The sequence below is a fragment of the Mesocricetus auratus genome, unplaced genomic scaffold, assembly GCF_017639785.1.
Source record: "Mesocricetus auratus isolate SY011 unplaced genomic scaffold, BCM_Maur_2.0 Super-Scaffold_100045, whole genome shotgun sequence".
NCBI classification, from domain to species: Eukaryota; Metazoa; Chordata; class Mammalia; order Rodentia; family Cricetidae; genus Mesocricetus; species Mesocricetus auratus.
This window is the reverse complement of record NW_024429222.1, coordinates 6,153,194-6,174,161: the sequence shown is the minus strand read 5'-3', so window position 1 is coordinate 6,174,161 and position 20,968 is coordinate 6,153,194. Positions and strand designations below refer to the sequence as shown.

The following is a 20,968-nucleotide window of genomic DNA, read 5'->3' as shown; positions in this document are numbered from 1 at the left end:
TGTCATTGCTTTCACTCCTGTCTTTCTCCAAGTTATCTTCCAAGTGGCTTGCTGAGACAAATTCTCATTATGTAGGCCAGGCTGGTTTCACACTACTGTGGAGTCAAGACTAACCTTGAACTCTTGATCCTCCTATCCCCACCCTCCAAGTCCTGGGATTACAGAGATATGCTACCACACTTGCTCCAAAACAGTACTCAAAAAAATAAAAATAAAATAAAGCTCTTTCCTTATAGTCTTCAAACATATTTCTCTCTCACAGAAAATTCCCTTCTCTTTTTATTCTTCTGATTTCTTTTTCTTTTTTCTTTTTGTTTTTGAAGACAGGGTTTTTCTGTGTAGCCTTGGCTCTCCTGAAACTTGCTCTATAGATCAGGTTGGCACTGCTTAATGTCTTTACTTAAATGCCACTACATAGGATACTCTCTAACCACAGAATCTAAAATCCTTCACAACTGTGTCTCATGACAATGTCCTTTTTCTTCATTGGACTCATCAAAATTTGTTACTTTACAATTATTTACTTGTTCTATTTCATGAAGGCAAGAATCACTGTGTGGGGCTGGAGAGATGACTCAGAGAGTAAGAGTACTAGTTGCTCTTCCAGAGGTCCTGAGTTCAATTCCCAGCAACCACATGGTGATTTACAACCATCTATAATGAGATCTGGTACCCTTTTTGAGTGTGCAGGAATACATGCAGGCAAAAGACTGTATCCATAATAAATAAATCTTTAAAATAAATCACTGTGCATCTTATCACTTACTGTATCATATCGAATAAATTACATTAAGGGAGCAAAATCTGCTTAATGAGTGAATGGACACAAATCCATTGGCATCTAAAGAATGAATTACAACTAAAAGTGGCTGCCCCTTCTCCCTTTCTCCCAGTGCCATTTGGTTAGCTTTTCCATGTTTCTTAACAAAAAATGTTCCAGAAAACGTAAAGGCAATACAAAGTCAAGAGGTCATGGGTAGTATGTCAAATAAGTGAGACAAATGTACAACTGGAAGGAGAAATCTCAAGGGTCACAATAACAAGAGAGGACTTCGTTTATAAGATAGATCTAAACCTGAGTATTCCAGACCGATAAAGTTCTAAGAAATGGAAAGCTATAGCATGAAGTCCCAATAAGGAAGTAAATAGAGTTCTCAAAAACAGGTATAAAGCTGGTTAATGGGCAATTCTCAATGGCAAAGTAAGCATAAAAATGCTAATCATATAAGAAATCTATGTCCCATGTTGAGACTACAATTACAAAGCTTTAAAAGGTTAAAAGTAAAATCTTTCCGTGAAATGTTCACAAATTTCTTCTGCAATTTTTAGCTTTTAAACCTTTTCAAACACTAATCAACATCCATTCACTCTAACTAACTGCATCAATCTTCTATATTTTTACCTATATCCTTTATTTACTATTCCATTGCCTGATAAAATCCCCCCACTAGATCAGCTTCTTTAAAAAAGAAAAAATCTTCAGGTCAGGCATTGATGGCGCATGCCTTTAATCCCAGCACTCAGGAGGCAGAGACAGGCGGATCTCTGTGAGTTGGAGGCCAGCCTGGTCTACAGAGCGAGTTCCAGGACAGGTTCCAAAGCAATACAATCTTCGGGCTGGAGATGGCTTAGCAGTCAACAGCACTTGCTACTCTTCCAGTGGACCTGGGTTCAGTTCCCAGCGCCAGGGAATATGACTCCCTCTTCTGGCATCCCATGGTACTATACATGCCAGCAAAATCCTCATATACATAAAGTAATAATAGATCTTTTAAAAGGGCTATAGAAATGGCTCTGCAGTTAGATCACTTGCTTCCCAGAGAACATGGATTCAGTTCCCAGGATCCATATGGTAGCTCACAGTCATCTATAAGCCCAGTTCTAGGAGGTCTAATGCCTTCTGACCTCCACAGGCACCAACCAGGCATATGGTAAACCTACATTCATGTAGGCAAAACACTTGTACACATAAAACAAAGCTTAAAAATTAAATACACACATAATGGGCATTAATCCCAGTACTTGGGAGGCAGAGGTAAGAGCTCTTAACACAAAATGTGTGTGTGTGTGTGTGTGTGTGTGTGTGTGTGTGTGTGTGTGTGTGTGTTTCAGGTGACAGATCTTATGGGGTACTTAGAATCCTAAAATTCTAAAGTAGGAGGAAACAGATTTTACTTCATTTTTGATACAGAGTCTCATCATGTAGCCCTTGCTGACCTGGAACTCTTATGTAGACCAGGCTGGCCTCAAACTCAGAGATCCACATGCCTCTGCCTCACAAGTACAGGGATTAAATGTATATACTACCACTTTTGGCAGCCAAGAAATTAGATGAAACAGAAATATAAGGCTGGGGCGGGAGATATGGCTCAGTTCAATTCTTAGTACCTACATCCTGGCTTACAACTGTCTACAACTGTAGTTTCATGAATTCCAGTGCTCCCTTCTGGTGTGCACTAGATATACATGCAGACAAAATACCTATAATAGACATAAACCTTTGAAAAAATATAAGGCTAACAAGAGTAAAGACACCTGACTATAGTTACACAGCTAGCTAGTTAAGACACAACATAGTTTTGACTCATTCTCTCCATCAAGTGCTCCAAGAAGTGGGTTTTAATGTTACACCAGCACCTGGTTATTTTCTAATGGTATTTCTGTGCCATTAAAACATCAATCACAAGCTAGAGTGTGTATGATGTTTTCTTTTTACTACAATATCCGTATCCTTGGATATTTATGATTCCAGAATGATAGTTATTCTTAATCAGAGAATGATAAAGTTACTCTTAATCAACTTTGAGTGACAACTAATTTGTTCCGCAGTGCATTTGTTCGTATTACACAGTCTGTAGTTCAGAAACTGTAAGGGCTGACACATGTCAATACTTTGTTGTATTTAATGTGAATTTTTGTATTGTTTGTTTTGTCTTTGTTTTTTTAGTTTTGTTTTTCAAGACAGAGTTTTTCTATGCAGCATTGGCAGTCCTGGAACTCACTCTCAGTAGACCAGACTGGCCTTGAACTCAGAGATCTGCTTGCCTCTCCCTCCTAAGTGCTGGGATTAAAGGTATGAGCCACCACAGCTTGTTTGTTTTGAGAGAGGAACTTGCTATGTAGTCCTAGTTAGGTTGGAACCTACTTCATTGCAAGGATCCTCCTGTACTTGGATTATAGTCTTATGCCACCACTCATGGACTAGTGAATTATTAAAGCCAGTGAGAAAAAGAAAAGTTCTGTACACTCCCAATTCTTTGTGTGAATTGTTAAAGGAACATTGGAAACAGAAGTCTTTGGGGAAACATATAACACAGGTTAAGTTGCTCAGAGCAATAGATGAATTTCATGTAACGCTTATCCAACATCCAGCATAAGGCTCTGTGCTGCCTGCTGTTAGGAAAAAGGGACATCTAAATTCAAGTTTTGTAAATTCAAGAGAAAGGCTGTGGTCATCCTTTACACTGAAAACTTTCGCTCCATCCTCAAAATGTGAAATTCTCTCAAGTTTGTATTCTGTGTATGCACGTGTTTGTAGACTTCGTGATTCTTTCACAATGAACTACCGTTCAGGTATAATTAAGTTGAGTAACATTACATAATATAAGCCCTGTTTTCTGTTCAAATCTTAAGTGGAAGAACTAGAGAACTGGAAGCCAAAAAAAAAAAAAAAAAGCGGCAACAAAACTGGAAAACTAAATTCTGATAGCAATATTTTTCTTTTTTTGGGGGGGGCAGGGTTTCTCTGTGGCTTTGGAGGCTGTCCTGGAACTAGTTCTTGTAGACCAGGCTGGTCTCAAACTCACAGAGATCCACCTGCCTCTGCCTCCGGAGTGCTGGGATTAAAGGTGTGCGCCACCACCGCCCGGTGCAATTCTTTTCTTAAGATTTAAAATTTTTTATTTATATGTGTGCCTACGTGCGTGTACAGGTGTCCACAAAAGTCAGCTAGGAGCTGGAGTTACACATGCCTGTGGGGTGCCTGATGTAGCTGCTGGGATCTGAACTCTGGTACTGAGAGAGCAGGGCACACTCATAACCACTGAGCCATCTCTCCAACCCAGTGGGATGGTGGTTTTCATTAACAAACTTTATTGCATAGGGCAAGTTCAAGTAAATGGATAAAAATCACATCAGTATCAGGACCAAACTCCCAGGAAAGTAACAGTACAGCAGCACTGTTAATACCTCGAATGTGTCACAACTTTAATTCGTGTCTACTTTGTCCTGAAAAGTTTTTGCTTTCCCTTTTTAACAGGCAAAACAAAACCAAAAAAGGAACAAGCAAATCACTCTCTGAGCTGGCAGCTGTGACAGGCCAGGAAGACACCCAGGCTTTCCGGGTCCGTGCTTGGCTTCAGGATGGATGTCCGTGAGTAGAGCCTTGGAGCCACCCAACATGTCCCACACCCTGACAGACACCAAGAAAGCAGAAGCCCCAGCTGGCGGAGACCCACAGCAGAGGCGGAGAGGCCCTAGAGGTGGCCCCCGGACCATGGGGAAGGCAGTGTCAGGAACCCAGAGGCGAGGCTTGGGGAGTGCCGGGGGCACCCAGTGTTCGCGCGCGCAATGCCCTGTCACAAGTCACAGAGGCGAGACAAGCTAGTGGGGGTGGGGGGGACAAGGCTGCGGGACGAGGGAACCCGAGCCTAGGCGGGGACCGGCCCCGGGGAAGGCCATGAGCAGCGCCCGCCCAGCGCCCGGCCCATCGGGGTTCACCTCCGGCCCACGCAACAGGCGCGGCGCCGGGTCCGGACCCCGGGTCCCCCACCGGGGGCGAGGGCAGCACCGCAGCCATGACAGGCGGGCGGGCCCCGGTGCGCCCGGCCGCACGTGCGGGCAGCACCCCCTCTCCGGCGCCCAGCCCCGGCTGTCCACCCCTCACTCAGCGTGGGGAGCCCGGGCTCCGGGCGGGCGGGCGGGCAGGCGGTTGGCGCACGTACTCACCGCCTCAGCTAAGCTCCCCGCTGCCCGTCGCCTCGCCGCGCCTCGCCTCGCCTCGCTAGACTGACACGCGCGACCAGCCGGGCGGAGGCGGCCTCTGGCGACCACCGGGCTAACAGACCCTCCCCCGCCAGTCTCTACCAGTTGAGCGGTGTTCGCTGTCCCGGGGCGCCCCGGGTGTCCTCCCCACGCCGGAGGCGGAGGGCGGCAGCGGCGAGAGGTGGCACTTACCGGCTGCGCGGCCAGGCCCCCCCTGTCAGCGCCCGGCCGGGAGCGAAGGAGGGAGGCGAGCAGGGGCACCGCCCCCCCGCGCGCCACGCACCCGCCTGATTGGCCCGGTTCACTCCCCCAGCGCGACCCCACCAGCCCCTGCGAGCGGCACTCCCGCAGCAACCGGCGCCTCATTTGCATATCTGTGCCCGCGCCGCTGATTGGCCCGGGCGCGTAGGGGTGGCCGTGACCGGTGCAGCTCGGGTCGTCGCTCGGTCCAGCTAGGGCTACCCAGAAGGGAGGTCAGCTCCGCAGCTCCGCGCCCCGGGTCCCCGGGTCCCCGGGTCCCCGGCCCCCGGCCCGACCTCGGACTAAGGGCAGCGGGAGGCGGGGTTGCTGCTCTTCTCCAGGGCGGCCCGCTTTGCCGTTCTTCGCGCAGCCCCGGGCGGCCTCGGGGCGGGGAAGGGCTGTGGCCGGGCGCCCTCTGGCCGGAGCGTGGGGCAGTGCAGAGCCGACTCCCCCCGCCGCCACGTCAGGCCCCGCCACGTCAGGCCCCTCGGGCACGCCCCGGCTGCCGGCGGCCCGCGGGGTCAGCGCCGAGGTCACTCACGCGGGCTCTGGAAGCCCTTCTGAGCCGCGTGGGCTCCGACCCACCATGTCCTCCGTCCGCGCTGAGTCTCCCGGGACTCGCGTGTGCAGTAAAATCCGGAGCCCCGTGAAGGCCGCCACCGATGATGCAGCTATTAAAGCCAGGTGCGGAGCACCTGCTGCGAAAAGGGCACCAGGACCGAGTCCCAGTCTACGCCACAGCGTGCCCCGAGTGAGAGGGCTGTCCCTGGTTCAAGACTCACGAACCAGAAAGGGGAAGGAAAACGAAAGAGGGGTTGCATAAATAAATGATAGGCGTGCCACACTGGTCGAGGAATTGAGCATGCACTTGAAAACCACTGTCTTCGGAAGGCTCTGGGACACAGGAGTTCCTTCTGTCACTAATTAACTGAGTGACCTACATTGTCTCAATATGTCTCAGGGCCCTGGTTTTCTCTTCTGTAAAACGAAGAGGCTAGACACACCTTCTAAAAGCCTTCTGGCTCTAAAATTTTATCAGTCTCTACTTTGAGACCCAGACCTGACCTTATAACCTAATTTTTTTCAACCCATATTTAGGTTTAAGATAGACAAAATAACCGAATGCTTGAACTTCAGTAAACCTACCTATGTTTGTTCAAAAATGCTTATTGATTTCAAATACAGTGTGGGTGGGTCTTAACATGCATCCTCCAGTGAACCAAAATCTCCTGACTGTGAGGCTTCTTCATACAGGAACACTGTTCTGCTTTGTGTCTGACCTGAGAGCTGCGGTGTACATGGTCAAGTGACTTATTTTTTTAATTAAAATTGTTTAGACATTTATTTATGGGAGGGGGTATCTGATGGTCAGAAGACAACTTGGCAGGAGTTAGCTCTGTCCCTCCACCATGTGGAGTCCGATGACCAAACTAGGGTCATCAGACTTGGCAGCAAGCGCTCCTGCCAGCTGAGTCATCACTAAAGCCAAGTGTTTAAGGGCCTTCCACGTGCTAATCAACACTCTACAGGGAGCAACATCTTCTGCCTAAGTCATTTCATTCTTTAGATGAGGGAATACTCATGAGCTCCAGAATAAATCCTCCCATCTGAGATCCTGATGGCTGGAAGGAAAAGGTACCAGAAAGAAAGGTTATAGTTACAGCTATGCTTCCCCTAAAGGATACTTAGTAACAACAAGAACCACACTGACAAAATACGATGATGAGCAGTCATGCTCTCAGAACTTTGAACTCCCTACACTGTTTATTTGTAGCGTGTTGTATTTTGCAAACTTAATGTGCATCAAATTTAAGGTCAGTACCATTTGTCTGGTATTGCAGAAGTTATTCCATATAGATGAAAATTTTTGGCTACTTTCCTCCCCATCTCTGATGGAAAACTCATGGTCTTCTGAACATAGCTTTCTGGAAATTATGCATAGTTAGTGATTAAAGAGCATCAATAATTATCACCATTGCTGTACTCCATTACAATCTGTGAGTGCCCTCAAATATGTGTAGAATTTATCCGTATAATACAAGTCTCCACAGTACTGTCTATTTTCTAACTTAGTCTGGGTTTGTGTGTGTGCGCGCGCGCACGTGTGTGTGTGTGTGTGTGTGTGTGTGTGTGTGTGTGTGTTTCCATCACTGTAAGACTGACATTTCTCCGTAGTTCTACCAAATAACTTCCTTTTTAGTTTTTACTTTTTTGGTGTTTTTATGATACAGGATATTAAAGTTCAAATTATTAAAAACCTAAAAATCCATTACACATATTTATTGTGTGACCACATGGGTTTGCCACAGCATGTGTGTAGCAGTCACAGAACAGCTCCAGGGAATCAATTCTCTCCTATCATATGGGCTCTGGAGATCAAAACCATGTCATCAGACGTGCCAGAAGTCATGTTTTCCTAACTGAACCATCTTGTTGGCCCTAAACTATCAAGTTTTGGAGAACTTATTTCTGGTGTGGTTCATCTATGATGATACCTATTTTGGCTATATAGTTAACTGGTTTTCACTGATTGGTTCTGTTTTGTTGAGACAGGGTTTTGCTATATAGTCTAGGATAGCTTTGAATTTGTGGTCATCCTCACCTGTATCTCCCAATTGCTGAGATCACAAGTGGGGCCAACTTATCTATTCAATCCTGTCGATTCTCGAAGTGATAAAGTTTGATATGTGGACACGCCAAAACTTCAGGATGATTCTGAAGCAATGTGGTCCATGCTACACTTTAATTGACGTTAGGAAGATTCCATTATATGAACAACATCAAAACCTAGTAACAGAGGGGTTTTGATAGTGGTGCACACCTTTAATCCCAGCACTTGGGAGGCAGGAGCAGGCAGCTCTCTAGGAATTTGAGGCCAGCCTGGTCTACAGAGAGTTCCAGGGCAACCAGGGCTACATTAGAGAAACAGTGTCTCAAAAAAACAAAACAAAACAAAACAAAACAAGAACAAAACCAAATCTACTAATACCGGCTGACTGTTCTTACCAGGCCATGGGATGTTCAAAGCCAAGTGATAACCACAATGAACCTAGGCAGGGAACCCTTCTCACTCCAAAGAACAGCTCCATTCCTACACACAGTGCATCTTAAAGCAGAAAGGCCTCACACCTATAGACACAATGATCCAGATCACTAGGAAGCCTGTGCAATGACACAGCTGTTTTCCACTCTCTTAATGAAGCATCCTACGGCAGATGCCAGTTACTGAAATGTAACTGTTCCCAAGCACTGTGCTGATAGTGATTATTTCATTTTACCTTTACTTTTTTTTTAACAGTCTTTAAAATTGGTGAATGAGGAAACTATTCTTTTTCTCATTTTATACACAATAGAAGGTTCAGAATTTTGTCCTAGTTACACAGTCATTGACAGAAATATTTAAAAACAGAACTATCTGGTCTCAATGCCTATAACTCTTAATCATACTGCATCCATCCTTTAGCTTGAATTTCCAATTCCATCTTTATAAAAACTTTTATTTTGAAGGAGTGAGTAAGTAACTTGACACCTTCGAAGGGAGAATTCCCTGCAAAGACATTTCAATTTAGGTCATCAAAACAATATCCCACAAAGCAAATTGGTAAACTTTTTCTGCAGATTTTGAAAAATGGTAATTCTCCAGATACACCTCCAAAACTGAGTACTGGTTTCTTGTACTTGATACCACAAATGAAGTTTCAAAAACAAAACAAACAAACAAACAAACAAAAACCTTATTTCATTAGTACCTCCTTTTAGTACTGTTTGGGAGTAAACTGATACATTCATTCAAGCATGAAATTACAAAACTCGGGATCAGAACTTATTTTAGTAGACCCTGAATAGTGATATCCATATATTCCCAAATGCCCCAGTCCTAGAGTACAAGGATGGGTCCCTTTCTGCCATGGCATGGAAGAATGAGAGAGACACCGATCTATCATTGCAGAGTGAAATTTATTGGGACACTTGCTTGCAAAGCAAGACAGCTTGGTCCCCAAAATTTACTTTCTGTCTCTCTCTGTCTCTCTCTCTGTCTCTGTCTCTGTCTCTGTCTCTGTCTCTGTCTCTCTCTCTCTCTGTCTCTCTCTCCCTTCCTTTCTTTTGGTTTTAAATTCACTAAGTAACTGAGAATGACTGAATCCCTGACCTTTCCTTCTGCCTCTGCTTCCTAAATATGGGGATTACAGGTATGAACCATGGTGCCCAACCCCCCACAATATTCTATAGGTTAAGACAGGATCTCCTGTTGTCCAGGCTGGCCCCTTGGGCTTTGTACTTACTAGGTAAGACCTCTACCAACTGAGTGATACCTTCAGGCCTCCTTTCACTTTCTTTCTTTTTTTTAAGATGTTTTAGAATTATCTTTATTTATTTATTTATTGTGGGGTGAGGGTAGGCTAGAGGTCAGGATAGCCCAAGGGAGTTTGTTCTGCCCTTCTATCATGAGTTTCAGTGATCAGCCTCAGATTTTCAAGCTAACACAACGTGCTTTACCTGCTGAGTCATCTCTTGGGGTCCTCTTTTCACTTTCTATTGGTTTCCTTAGAAACAAAAGTTTTCCTATTTTGATGAAGTTCAGTTTATCTACTCAAATTGGGACTCCAAATTTTCCAAACTGTCAGTTTGTTTTGTACGACATTTGTGAGAAACCCCTGTCAAATCCAAGGTCCCAAAGACTTTATTCCTCACTCCTGTTTGCATCTTCCTAATTACAGTCTTGTGGTCCCTTTGGTTTCTTGGTGTAGTTTGAGGGGGGAGTCAACATTATTCTCTAGAATGAGTGTGCCCAAGTATCTATTTGTTTAAAGGACTGTGCTTTCCAGTTGAAATGTCTCAACCCTTCAGTGAACATACATGGAAGAGTTTATTTCTGGACTTCTTGATCTGTTCTATTGATCCCTGTGTTTGTCCTTACATCACTGTCATACGCTCTTAATTACTATGGCTTTGGAGAAAGTTGTGTAATTAGGAGTATGGATTCTCCAACTGTCTTCCTTCACAAGGCTGTTATGACTATTCCATTATACATGGATTCAGTTTACCAGTCTTGAGTCTTAATTGTTTCTAGTCCATTTTCCATGCCTGGTGTCCTAGCAAACTGTAATAGGTAAAAACCATTAGTCATACATGGAACTATCACCAGCAGCTCTGATTTCAGGGATATTGTCTTAAGATAAATCAGATGCATTCTGGCCTTATATATGCTAGGCAAGTACTATCTCACTGAGGTACATCCCGAGCCCATGTGTGTTTTATTATTAGCAAATACGGATGAGTTTTGGAAGTTCTTCCTAAAACCCCAGTAATGGAATGAAAACTGGCTGGTGACTCCATGGAAAAATGGTGATCAAACTGTCAAGATCAAAACCAGGTCATTCTGTGAACATAGTTGAGTATGAGGCCACCCTGGAATACATAAGACAGTCTGAAAACAACCCAACACATTAGTTGTTAGAAAAATGCAAATCAAAACCAATTTTCAATTCATTAGGACAGATACAATCATAAAAACAAAAGAATAAGAAGAATTGGAGAAACTAGGATGCCTTACATTGATGGCAGAAATGTAAAATGATGCAAAACATGTCTTTGCAAAGTCAAACAGTTACCACGTGACACAGCAACACAGAAGAAGTTAAAACAAAAACATGTTCACAAATGTCCACAGCAGAACGCACTCTCAGAATCTCAAAGTATAACTAATCCAACTGTCCATTACCTGGTGAAAGGGCAAACCATGGTGTGTATGTGGGATCTATTATCCAGCTCTAAGAGAATTAAGCACCCATACATGGTCCAAGGATAAGCTTTGGAAGTGTGACGCTCACTGATAGCAGCCTGTAACCCCAGCCCTCAGGAGGCTGGGGCAGGAAAACTGCAGTTAGTTTGATGACAGACTAGATTACAGACAGAAATCCTGTTTCATCAAAAAAATGAACAAGGGACTGGAGAGATGGCTGTGCAGTTGAGAGAGCTGTGGCTCTTTCACCAAGGACCAAGGTTCAATTCTCAATACTCACAAAGTGATTCACAACCTTTCATAACTCTAGTTCCAGGAGATCCCACACTTCTCTTCTGACCTCCACAGGTACCAAAAGCTCTCATACTCATTAAAAAATAAATAAATTTTCTAAAAAAGAAAAAATAACAAAAAAGACAAAAATAATAAGTACTTGTTAAGGCTACAAGCATGCTTCTTAAGTATGCTATACATTTATACATTGTATATAAGTTCCTAACTTGAATATATTATTCCATTATATTGTAGGAAATACCATCATGTCTATCTCTCTGTTACACTGAAGGTAGCTTGAGTAACTCAGATATTCTACTCCAGAGAAAGAATCCAAAAAGGGTTCTGGTTGATTCATCAATGAGTATATGTTCATTTCCCAGTAGCTTCCTGGGAGTTGTGAAAATGCCTTGACTCAGTGAGGAACACGGGGCTTTTCTTAGATAGAAGTGAAGGATATCACTAGAAAGCTCTTTAGGTTTCTTTTCCAGGCTTTTTTTTTTTAAGTTAGTAGAGTGCAGACAAGCTGTTAGCAGTAGATTAAACACACTACCCATCATTTCGAAGCATGCTTAGTTAGCACTGTTTTCCAATCTAGTGCCAGCAGATAATGACAATCACCAAAGGGCTTGTCCAGCCAGGAAGATGCTTTTTGGGTTCTTTCTGCTAGGCCCATTTGATGAGGGGCAAATCTTAGAATGCTCAGGCTTTATCTAGTTTATGCCCTTCCCCTATCTGGGAAGATACTTCAAAGCCTCCTCCTGCTTTACAGTTCAGATCTCACACTGTGAGCTTTTAGATACAGCTGCTTGTCATAGCCTTAGAAGATCTTCAGGAAAAAGAAATTTGGAAGCTACCCCTGAGTACCTGATTCCCTATCTATGCATTTGCTTCTACTGTGGAAAAGTTGGATCTGCATCTAGCTTGGGAGGAATTCAGATTCATTAAATTGGGATGAAACCTGAAAAATGAATGCATCCAACACACCTATTGGTAAGTCAGACACAGGAATATTCATTGCCAGGAATATAACAATTAACATGATAGACACCATCCTCTGACCTCATGGCAAATTTTTTTATAAAGCAAGCAAATATCAGCTCATTAACTCTTCATAATTAATTTTGTCAATAGCCCTCACTTATAGGTACTGTAGTTGCTGTGCTCTATAAGTATATGTGATCCATATCACTCAGCTAAAACTGATGGAGCTGAGCATCTTGGCACATGCTTTTAATCCCAGCACTTGGAAGACTGAGGCAGCAGGATCTCTCTGAGTCTGAGGTCAGCCTGGACTACATAATAACTTCTGAGCTGGCCAGATAGAAATACATAGTAAGATGTCTCAAACAAACAAAATAAAAATCTGATGAAAACTATAATAATGTTATTTTTCTTTGTTAATAAAATTTATTTATTTTAATTTTATGTGCATTGGTGTTTTGCCTGCATGTATGTCTGTATGAAGGTGTCAGATCTTGAAGTTACAGACAGTATCGTGAGCTTCCATGTGGGTACTGGGAAGTGAACCCAGGTCTCCTGGAGGAGCAGTCAGTGCTCTTAACTGCTGAGCCATCTCTCCAGCCCACTAATATAATTTTCTAATCAGTTCCTTTGCATTATAGTCATCTTACTTTTAGAAGGAAAAAAAACAAAAACAAACACCTGAAAACCCATCCTGAGTTGGGTTGTTTATTATTGAGGCAGGGTCTCATCTATCCCAAATTGTCTTCAAATTCATCATGTAGCCAAGGACAACCTTGAACTTTGGTTCTCCTGGCTATACCTCAAGAGTGTTGTGATGGCAGACATGTGCCACTGTCCCAGTTTTATGGAGTACTAGGGATGTAATCCAGGCAAGCTTTCTACCAACTGAGTCACATCTTACTCCACCCTGTCTTTTCTATCACTCAGAACAAGAGGAAATGGAACCTGGAGCCCTCCCCCCTCCCTCCCCCTCCCTCCCTCCCTCCCTCCCTCCCTCTCTCTCTCTCTCTCTCATTTTTATTGGGGGGGGTGAGGGGTTGGAGGATTCATAATTCAGTCACCATCTTTCCATGGAATCACTACCTCGATTTTATCTAGTTTAAGGAAGAACTCCCAAAACTCGTCCATATTAGCTAATAATAAAACACACATGGGCTTGGAGGGTAACTCAGCAGGACAGCACTTGCTTAGCATGTACAAGCTCTCCGCTTGGATTCTCATGGGTACGAAAAACAAAAACCACGTCCTTTTCTCTAACAATGACCATACCATAGTCCTACCCTTTACCCCTTTTTTTTTTCAGTTATAGGGCCAATATTGTTTGGTTGGGGTTAAGAAAGGGTCCCTCTATATAGTGCTAGCTGTCCAAAAACTTGCTGTGTAAACCAGGCTGGGCTCTAACTCACAGAGCTCATCCTGTCTTTGCCTCCCAGGTGCTGGGATTAAAAGCAAGTGCCACCATGAGTGGCATCAGTCTTTTTCCTGCCTCATAATTACTTATTTTTTCTTTTATTCTTGTATTTGCAAATTTAATGTGAAAAACAATTTTTAAATTATACTCATTCCCCCAACTTTATTTATATATAACCAGTATATTAAAAAATGCACAGTTAGTGACAATTAACCTGGTGATTTGAATATACATGTATATTCATGTCACCATCACCACAACCCAGGTAATATTATATAATTACCACTTCTGAACATTGGGGACTGTGACCTACTGTAATCTTGGTTGGCATTGAGAAGGCTAAACTGGGAGGACTTTTTGGTGACTTTGAGGCCAGTCTGGCCTACAGAGCAACATTCTGTCTCAAAAACAGAAAAAGGAAGGAAGGAAAGAAGGAAGGAAGGACAGGCAGGAAAGAAAATTCCTTTGGGGGCTGGAGAGACAATTCAGGGGTTAAGAACACTGGCTGCTCTTCTAGAGGACTTGAGTTCAATTCCCAGCACCCATATGGTGGCTCAAAACTGCCTGTAACTCCTGTCCACTAGATCTGATGCTTGATGCTCTCTTTTGTCTCAATGCTCTCTTTTATCTCTGTAGACACCAGGTACACAAGTGGTACTCAGACATATATGCAGGCAAAGCATACATAGAATACAATTTAAACTTTTTACGAAAGCAACAAGAGCTGGAGAGATGGCTCAGAGGTTAAGAGGGCTAACCATTCTTCCAGAGGACCTGGGTTTAATTCCCAGCACCCGCATGGCAGCTCACAACTGTCTGTAACTCCAAGATCTCACACAAACATACATGAAGGCAAAATACCAATGCACATAAAATAAAAATTATTTTAATGTTTAAAAAAGTTAACAACAAAAAGTTTTATTGGTGTCCTTTCAGGATTTTTCGAGAGTGGGGCAGATTAAGTGGGGCTAACTTGGCTAAGACATTGCAGGATACGGTGAAGTAGAGGTGAGAGGACCCCAAGTTTCAAAGTCAGTCTTAATAACAGCAAATTAAGGGCCAGCCTGAGCTACATCTGTATGAGACCCTATGCTTGATACCCTGGTGGGGTCTACTATCACAACCACTTTCGCCAGAGAAACAGAGAAACAGAGACAGATAGAGAAAGACAGAGAGAGAGATAAAGACACACAGAGACAGAAAGGTATACACACACACACACACACACACACACACACACAATGGGGGGAGTATATCAGAGAACCAAATCCAAATGTCTAGGGCCATTGACAATCTGGATTCTACTGTATTCTTTTTTTTTTCCTTCTTCTCAGTGCTGACAATTGAAACCAGGGTCTTGCACCTGTTCTACCACTGAGCTATACTCCCAACACTTGATAGCATGCATTCCGTATCCCTGCACACTAACAGCCTATTTCCAGGTGATGGTTGGCAAGAGGATAAAAGACTAAGGGATTAGACAAAATCCTCTGAATATCAAATCTGTAATGCATTTTTCCCCTTTAACGGAATGTCGAAACTTTTCTCATCAGAGGCAATTTTAGGCTACTAAAGTGACAGTGTTGTTGTCTAGCACACATTACCCTGATTCCTAGAGGATGTATATTATTTGGCAAGGACATACTGAGTCATTTGTGTAAATGATAAGAAAGGTCGGGCTGCCACTTCTCACTATCTGCTAATCCCTTTCTAGATAACTGAGAGCAGCATGAGTCTTTTCTGCCTCCTTAAGCACACAGCCTTCCTTGTCTGGGCCTCTTCATCTATTTAAAGAAGCTTTAGATGCCCCTCCTCCATCCCCAGGTCTGGAGAGGAACTTGGTTCCTCCTGTCAGCCTCGCTTTGTCCGAGTTCCTTTTTACCGCGTATCTCATGGTGAGTACCTATGTATTATTTGTCTAAATCTACTAGGAAGAAAATAACCGGGCGGTGGTGGCGAACATCCTTTAATCCCAGCACTCGGGAGGCAGAGGCAGGAGGATCTCTTTGAGTTCGAGGCCAGTCTGGTCTAAAGAGTGAGTTCCAGGACAGGCTCCAAAAATAAACAGAGAAACCCTGTCTCGAAAAACCAAAAGAAGAAAAGAAAAGAAACAAAGAAGAGAAAATAGCTTGAAGGCATAGACAGTTTCTATTTCCCAGCAGCCACTTTTCCATAAATGTGCGGCTGACACAAAATGAGTTGTTCCTTAAGACTCATCAATGTCCCAGCAGAACAACTGTTGCTGCTACAGGGCTGCTGAGATACCTGGGCGGTACAGCATTTGCCTAACATGCTTGATGCTCTGGGCTCAGAAATGGGAAAAACAAACTTCTATCAAAAGTTCTCACCTGGGCCAGGCGTTGGTGGCACATGCCTTTAATCCCAGCACTCGGGAGGCAGAGGCAGGCGGATCTCTGTGAGTTCGAGGCCAGCCTGGTCTACAGAGCTAGTTCCAGGACAGCCTCCAAAGTTAAACAGAGAAACCCTGTCTCGAAACCCCCCTCCCCCGCAAAAACAAAAACAAAAACAAAAAAACCATTTCTCACCTGGGGTGGGGGTGGGGGTGGGGGTGGGGTGGGGAGGGAGGACTAGAGAGATGGCTCAATGGCTAAGAACACTTAGTTGCTCTGGCAAAGGACCCAGGTTGGGTGGTTAGTACCCCACATGGTGACACAAGCATTTGTAACTACAGTTCCACAGAATCCAATGCCCTCTCTTGACCTCCGCTGGTACCAGACACAAATGTGGTGCGCACACAGGCCTGAAAGCAAAACCCTAACATATAAAAATAATTTTTTTTTCTGTTTTCTTAGATGGGGTGTATCTGTGCAGCTGTGGCTGTCCTAGAACTCACTGTGTGGACAACACAGAGATCTACCACCCTCTGCCTCCTAAGTACTGGGACTAAAGGTATATGCCACCAAATCCCACAAGTAAAAAAAAAATTTTAAGAAGCCCTCAAACCTTATTTTGTGAGTCAAACATTCTGTCTCCAACCTATAATCTCAGCATGGGCAGGAGGATCCTCAGGCAGGAGGATCAAAAATCTGAGATCAGACTCAGCTACATAATAATTTCAAAGCCAGTCCGGCTACATAGTGAGACCCTTCCTCAAAAACAATGAAACATTTAAAAGCCTTGCTGTGGGCTATGTTTTGAATATGTCGCTCAAAGGCTCACAGGATAGATACTCCTCAACTCCATATGCTGATGGCATTAGGAAGGAGACAGGGCCTTTAAAACTAGGATTAGATGGGATTGGGGGCCTCTGTGATGGTGCCGATGGCTTTATAAGACCGATATGGACCAATTAATTTGCTCTATCTCACCATGTGGTGCCCACTGTCTCATCATGATGTTGTAAGAGGACCTTTACTAGATGACTAAGCAGCCACAAGTGCTATGCCTTTGGCCTCCAGAACCACGAGCTACATAAATTCCTAAACTACTCAGTTTCAGATGTTTTGTCATAGCAACAGAAAACAGATGAAGAAACGGCACAATAGCATCTTGAGAGAGACTTGGACGTTGTCTTCACTCTACCCACACCTGGAGGTGACAGGTTTTGGCATCAGGATGTGAAGACTCCTCACATGGTGACTTGTGCAGACAAGACAGGAAAATACCACTCTAGGCTGCTTTAGGGGTGTCGCTGGGTAGCAGCGCCCTTGCCCCACGTGGTTGACAGGACGAAGCATGTCTATAATTCCAGCATTCAAGAAACAGGAGGACTGTGATTTCTAGGTCAGCCTGGGCTACAAAGTGAGATCCTGTGTCTAAAAAGAAAAAGAAAAAAGAAGAAAGAAGGGGAGAGAAGGAGGGGTGAAATGGCCTTCAATGGGATGAAACTAGAAGCCCTTCTTTTCCAATTAGTAAGGACAAATGCCTTACTAATGTCAGAATTTGGGAGGCTCATGGGGCTCAGGCCAGCCTTAGCCAAAGAGTGAGTAGAGGCCAGCCAGGCCTATGCGTTTCCACAGTGGGACACTGTCTCAAAGCAACAATACACAAACTAGCAAATATCAAAAGGCCAGAGGATTACAATAAAATGCAAAGGATACAGGATGAACAGAGAGTTATCTGAACCACACTGCAAGCTGTCACTGACTAACTGATCAGCAAGTTTTCTCACCCATGAAGTGAGAAAAACACCTATGCTGCCTGCCTGGTTGTTCCTTCTAAACACACTCATAGCATTCTCTCAAAGTCCTAGCGTGTGCAAGTGAAAATTAGTAGTCTCCTGTCTTGGAGGCAAACTTAAAGGAAAAAAACAACAGTGCTCACTGTTTGGTGGGAAAGAAAACTGGGCTGGAATTCGGGTTTCTTAGATAGGTGCTGAGGCCTGCTTCAGGTTCATCAAGTCCTCTGATCTGAAAACACCATCCATTCACAGCAGAAGCAGCTAGAATACAGTGGAGATCCAACAGCAAGGGGGGGTGGGGGGGGCAAAGAAAATCCCTAAAATTTACAGACTGGGGGAGAGGGGATGGTGTCTTGTACAGGAATGATGGCTCACACCTTAATCCTAGCACTAGGGAGACAGAGGCAAATGGAGATCGGGTAAGTTGGAAACCAGACTGGTTTACATAGAGAGTTCCAGACCATCCAGGGCTACATAGTGAGACCGTGTCTCTGTGTTCAACAGGTTAGTTAAGATACTGGGTGGAGTCAGGAGGTGGTGGCATACTCCTTTAATCCAGCACTCAGAAGGCAGAGGCCAGACTGGTCCACAGAGTGAGTTCCACGACCGCCTGGGCTACATTGAGAAACCCTGTCTTGAAGGGGGGGAAAAAGTTACTAGATGGAATAGAAGGCCATAATTTAGGAAGCTAATTATATTGCCCCACCCTGCCTGAAGCAGCTACATGTTAGGAGATTAACAGCTGAAGAAAGACACTAGATAGGATCCCCTGTGCCCAGCTAGTGCTAAGTTTAAAAAAATAAATAAAATTTAAAAAGTCCTGCAATCAATAATTGTGTGGCTTCATGAAATCTTCTCCACATATACTCACCAGGAGGGACCCTGAAGCCCTTAAACTAGGTGTGGAAAACAGGCTCCTTTGCACCCCAGCAGGAATAATGGAGTCTACCCCAGATCTAAAGTTCTTTCATTTCCACAGAAGAAATCCAGGTCAATGGAGGGGACAATTTAAATTCATGGATCCTCTGATCGGTCAAGATTAAGGAAGCAAACAAAAACAGCTGTGTGTAGCAACTTCCATTCAAGGTGTTTTCAGTAGCTAAGAAGCCAAAGTTGAAAGCAGTTGGCTAGAGGATCTGAAGATAGCTTCAAACAAGAGTCCTCCTGCCACCTGACTTCTCAAAGTCACCAGAAACCTCAGAGGGAAGCAGGAGAAAACATGTCGGACAGGCATGCGTTACAGTCTGGGTAGCCCAGACAAGCCTGGACCTCACCTAGCCTTAGTTTCTCTAATATCAAACAAAGACAAAAATATATCTGTTTTTTTTACACAGTTAATATTTTGAATCTTATACATAGCCACCACATATTGTTATCAACAAATGATAGCTCTTTTTTCTTTTTTTAAAGCACAGTCTAGCCTGGCATTGAACTTCTCATACTCCTATTGTGGGCCTCTCAAGTGCAGGGGTTATAGGCGGGGTCCACTACACCCAGCTGTCTAGATAACACTTTAAAGCGATTATTGGTATTGCTTAGATTGAACAGAGTGACTGGAGGCTGGAGATCTCTGGGAAATGTTGATGTGTTTTATCAAATCACATGTCTCCACAAGGCTTTGCTGCTAGTGGCTTTGTTTCTCTCATTGATGGTGGCTCCTTATGTTTTTATTTGTTTGTTTTGACAAGGTTTTGTTGTTTCCCAAGCTGGCCTCAAACTCCTGAATCTAAGTCCTATCTCAGCCTCTCAAGTAACAAGGACTATAGGTAGATACACCATCATACAGACACACCACCATATAGATAGATACACCACCATACAGACACACCACCACACAGCCGGATACACTACCATAGAGACGGATATACCACCATCCAGACAGATACACCACCATATGGATACAGAGCCATGTATGGCCAGGAAAGCAAACATGATTGGTTATGTTGCTTATAAAGAGCATAATGCTAGAAATGAGAACATATCTGTTTTCCAATTAAAAAGTTAAAAAAAAAAGCCAGGTGGTATGGTGAACACCTTTAATCCCAGCACGAAGCAGAGGCGGGAGGATCTCAGTGAGTTCGAGGTCAGCCTGGTCAACAGAGCTATTTCCATGACAGCCAGGGCTACACAAAGAAACCCTGTCTTGGAAAAAAACAAAAAAACTATTGAACTAATGTTTCAGAATCTTCCTATAATTCTGCATGTGTCTGTGTGCATGTTTATGTTTATGCATCCGTACATATGCATGTGTGTATGGTGTGTGTAGTGCACGCATGTGTGCATGTATGTGTGGGTGTATGAAATGACTTTGCCCTTGCTCTACCACTGAGCTGCACCCCAGCTCTCCCTATAGCATTTGATAGCTACTTTTTCATTTGTGCCTGGGGACAGACCTGGTGACAACTGGCTGGAAGCAGACAAGCACCACTAGACAAACTGAGAAAAGCTAATAACACCTTCCAGTAGAGCTGAGCCTCTAATCCAGATTTTCAAACTTTAGAAAAGCAGGGAAACTCTTCAGAAAGATTTTATTTTTAAACTTTTGGCAGAAGTCCAAGATATAAAACCGAAAAAGCAAAAAAACCAAAGGAAAAACCAGAACAAAGGCTGAGCTGAGGTTCTGAAAGCCTTGGGGGTCCCCCACCATTCCCCAGCAGGGAGGCTTTTCTGGAGACTGGCTGGGTTTAGATGGACATATATTGAAAGCCCTTGAGTCCAGCCCACCCTGCAGAAGAGGAAATCAGAGCTCTGGGTGGAGGGGCTCACCCGCCATGGAACATCTTTCCCACTCTACTAGAATGACTCACAGGTTGCTACTTTCTCCAAAATAACCTGGGGACTGAGCAGATGGGACAGAACCCTGGCAGCGGGTCAACTCCCTAATACATTCACATTCTCCAACTATCAGTTTGATCAAATTTCTGCCTTTTGCCTGCCTCTTCTTCCTTGTTTTGTGAAATAGGGACTCTCTTTGTAGCCCAGGCTGGCCATAAGCCTAAGACTCTCGCCTTGATCTCCCAGGAGCTTCAATTAAAGGCATATGCCACCATACCTCTCACTTGCCTGCCTTTTTTTTTTTTAATGGTATTTTTTGTGGTTCCTTTTTTTATTATTAATGTATTGTTTACATTCCAATCCCAGTTTCTCCTTCCTCCTCTGCTCCTGTTCCCCTAATCCCCCCCACACGCAC

At 43.9% G+C, this 20,968-nt stretch overlaps 1 protein-coding gene across 7 annotated transcripts in view; it reads right to left on the bottom strand.

Moving 5' to 3' along the window:
• The window catches only part of Chd9 (chromodomain helicase DNA binding protein 9), a 212,040-nt gene that overhangs the window by 134,664 nt on the left and 56,408 nt on the right, over positions 1–20,968 (bottom strand). The window contains exon 1 of one of the 7 annotated variants that reach the window (XM_021232464.2): positions 11,247–11,354. The exons of 4 other annotated variants lie outside the window; for them this stretch is intronic. The gene's annotated coding sequence lies outside the window, so the exon portion shown is untranslated. Of the gene's footprint in view, positions 1–4,947; positions 5,154–5,175; positions 5,293–11,246; positions 11,355–20,968 lie in introns of those variants that run through there. 2 more of the 7 variants (XM_013119911.3, XM_040735383.1) reach the window with 2 other exon arrangements.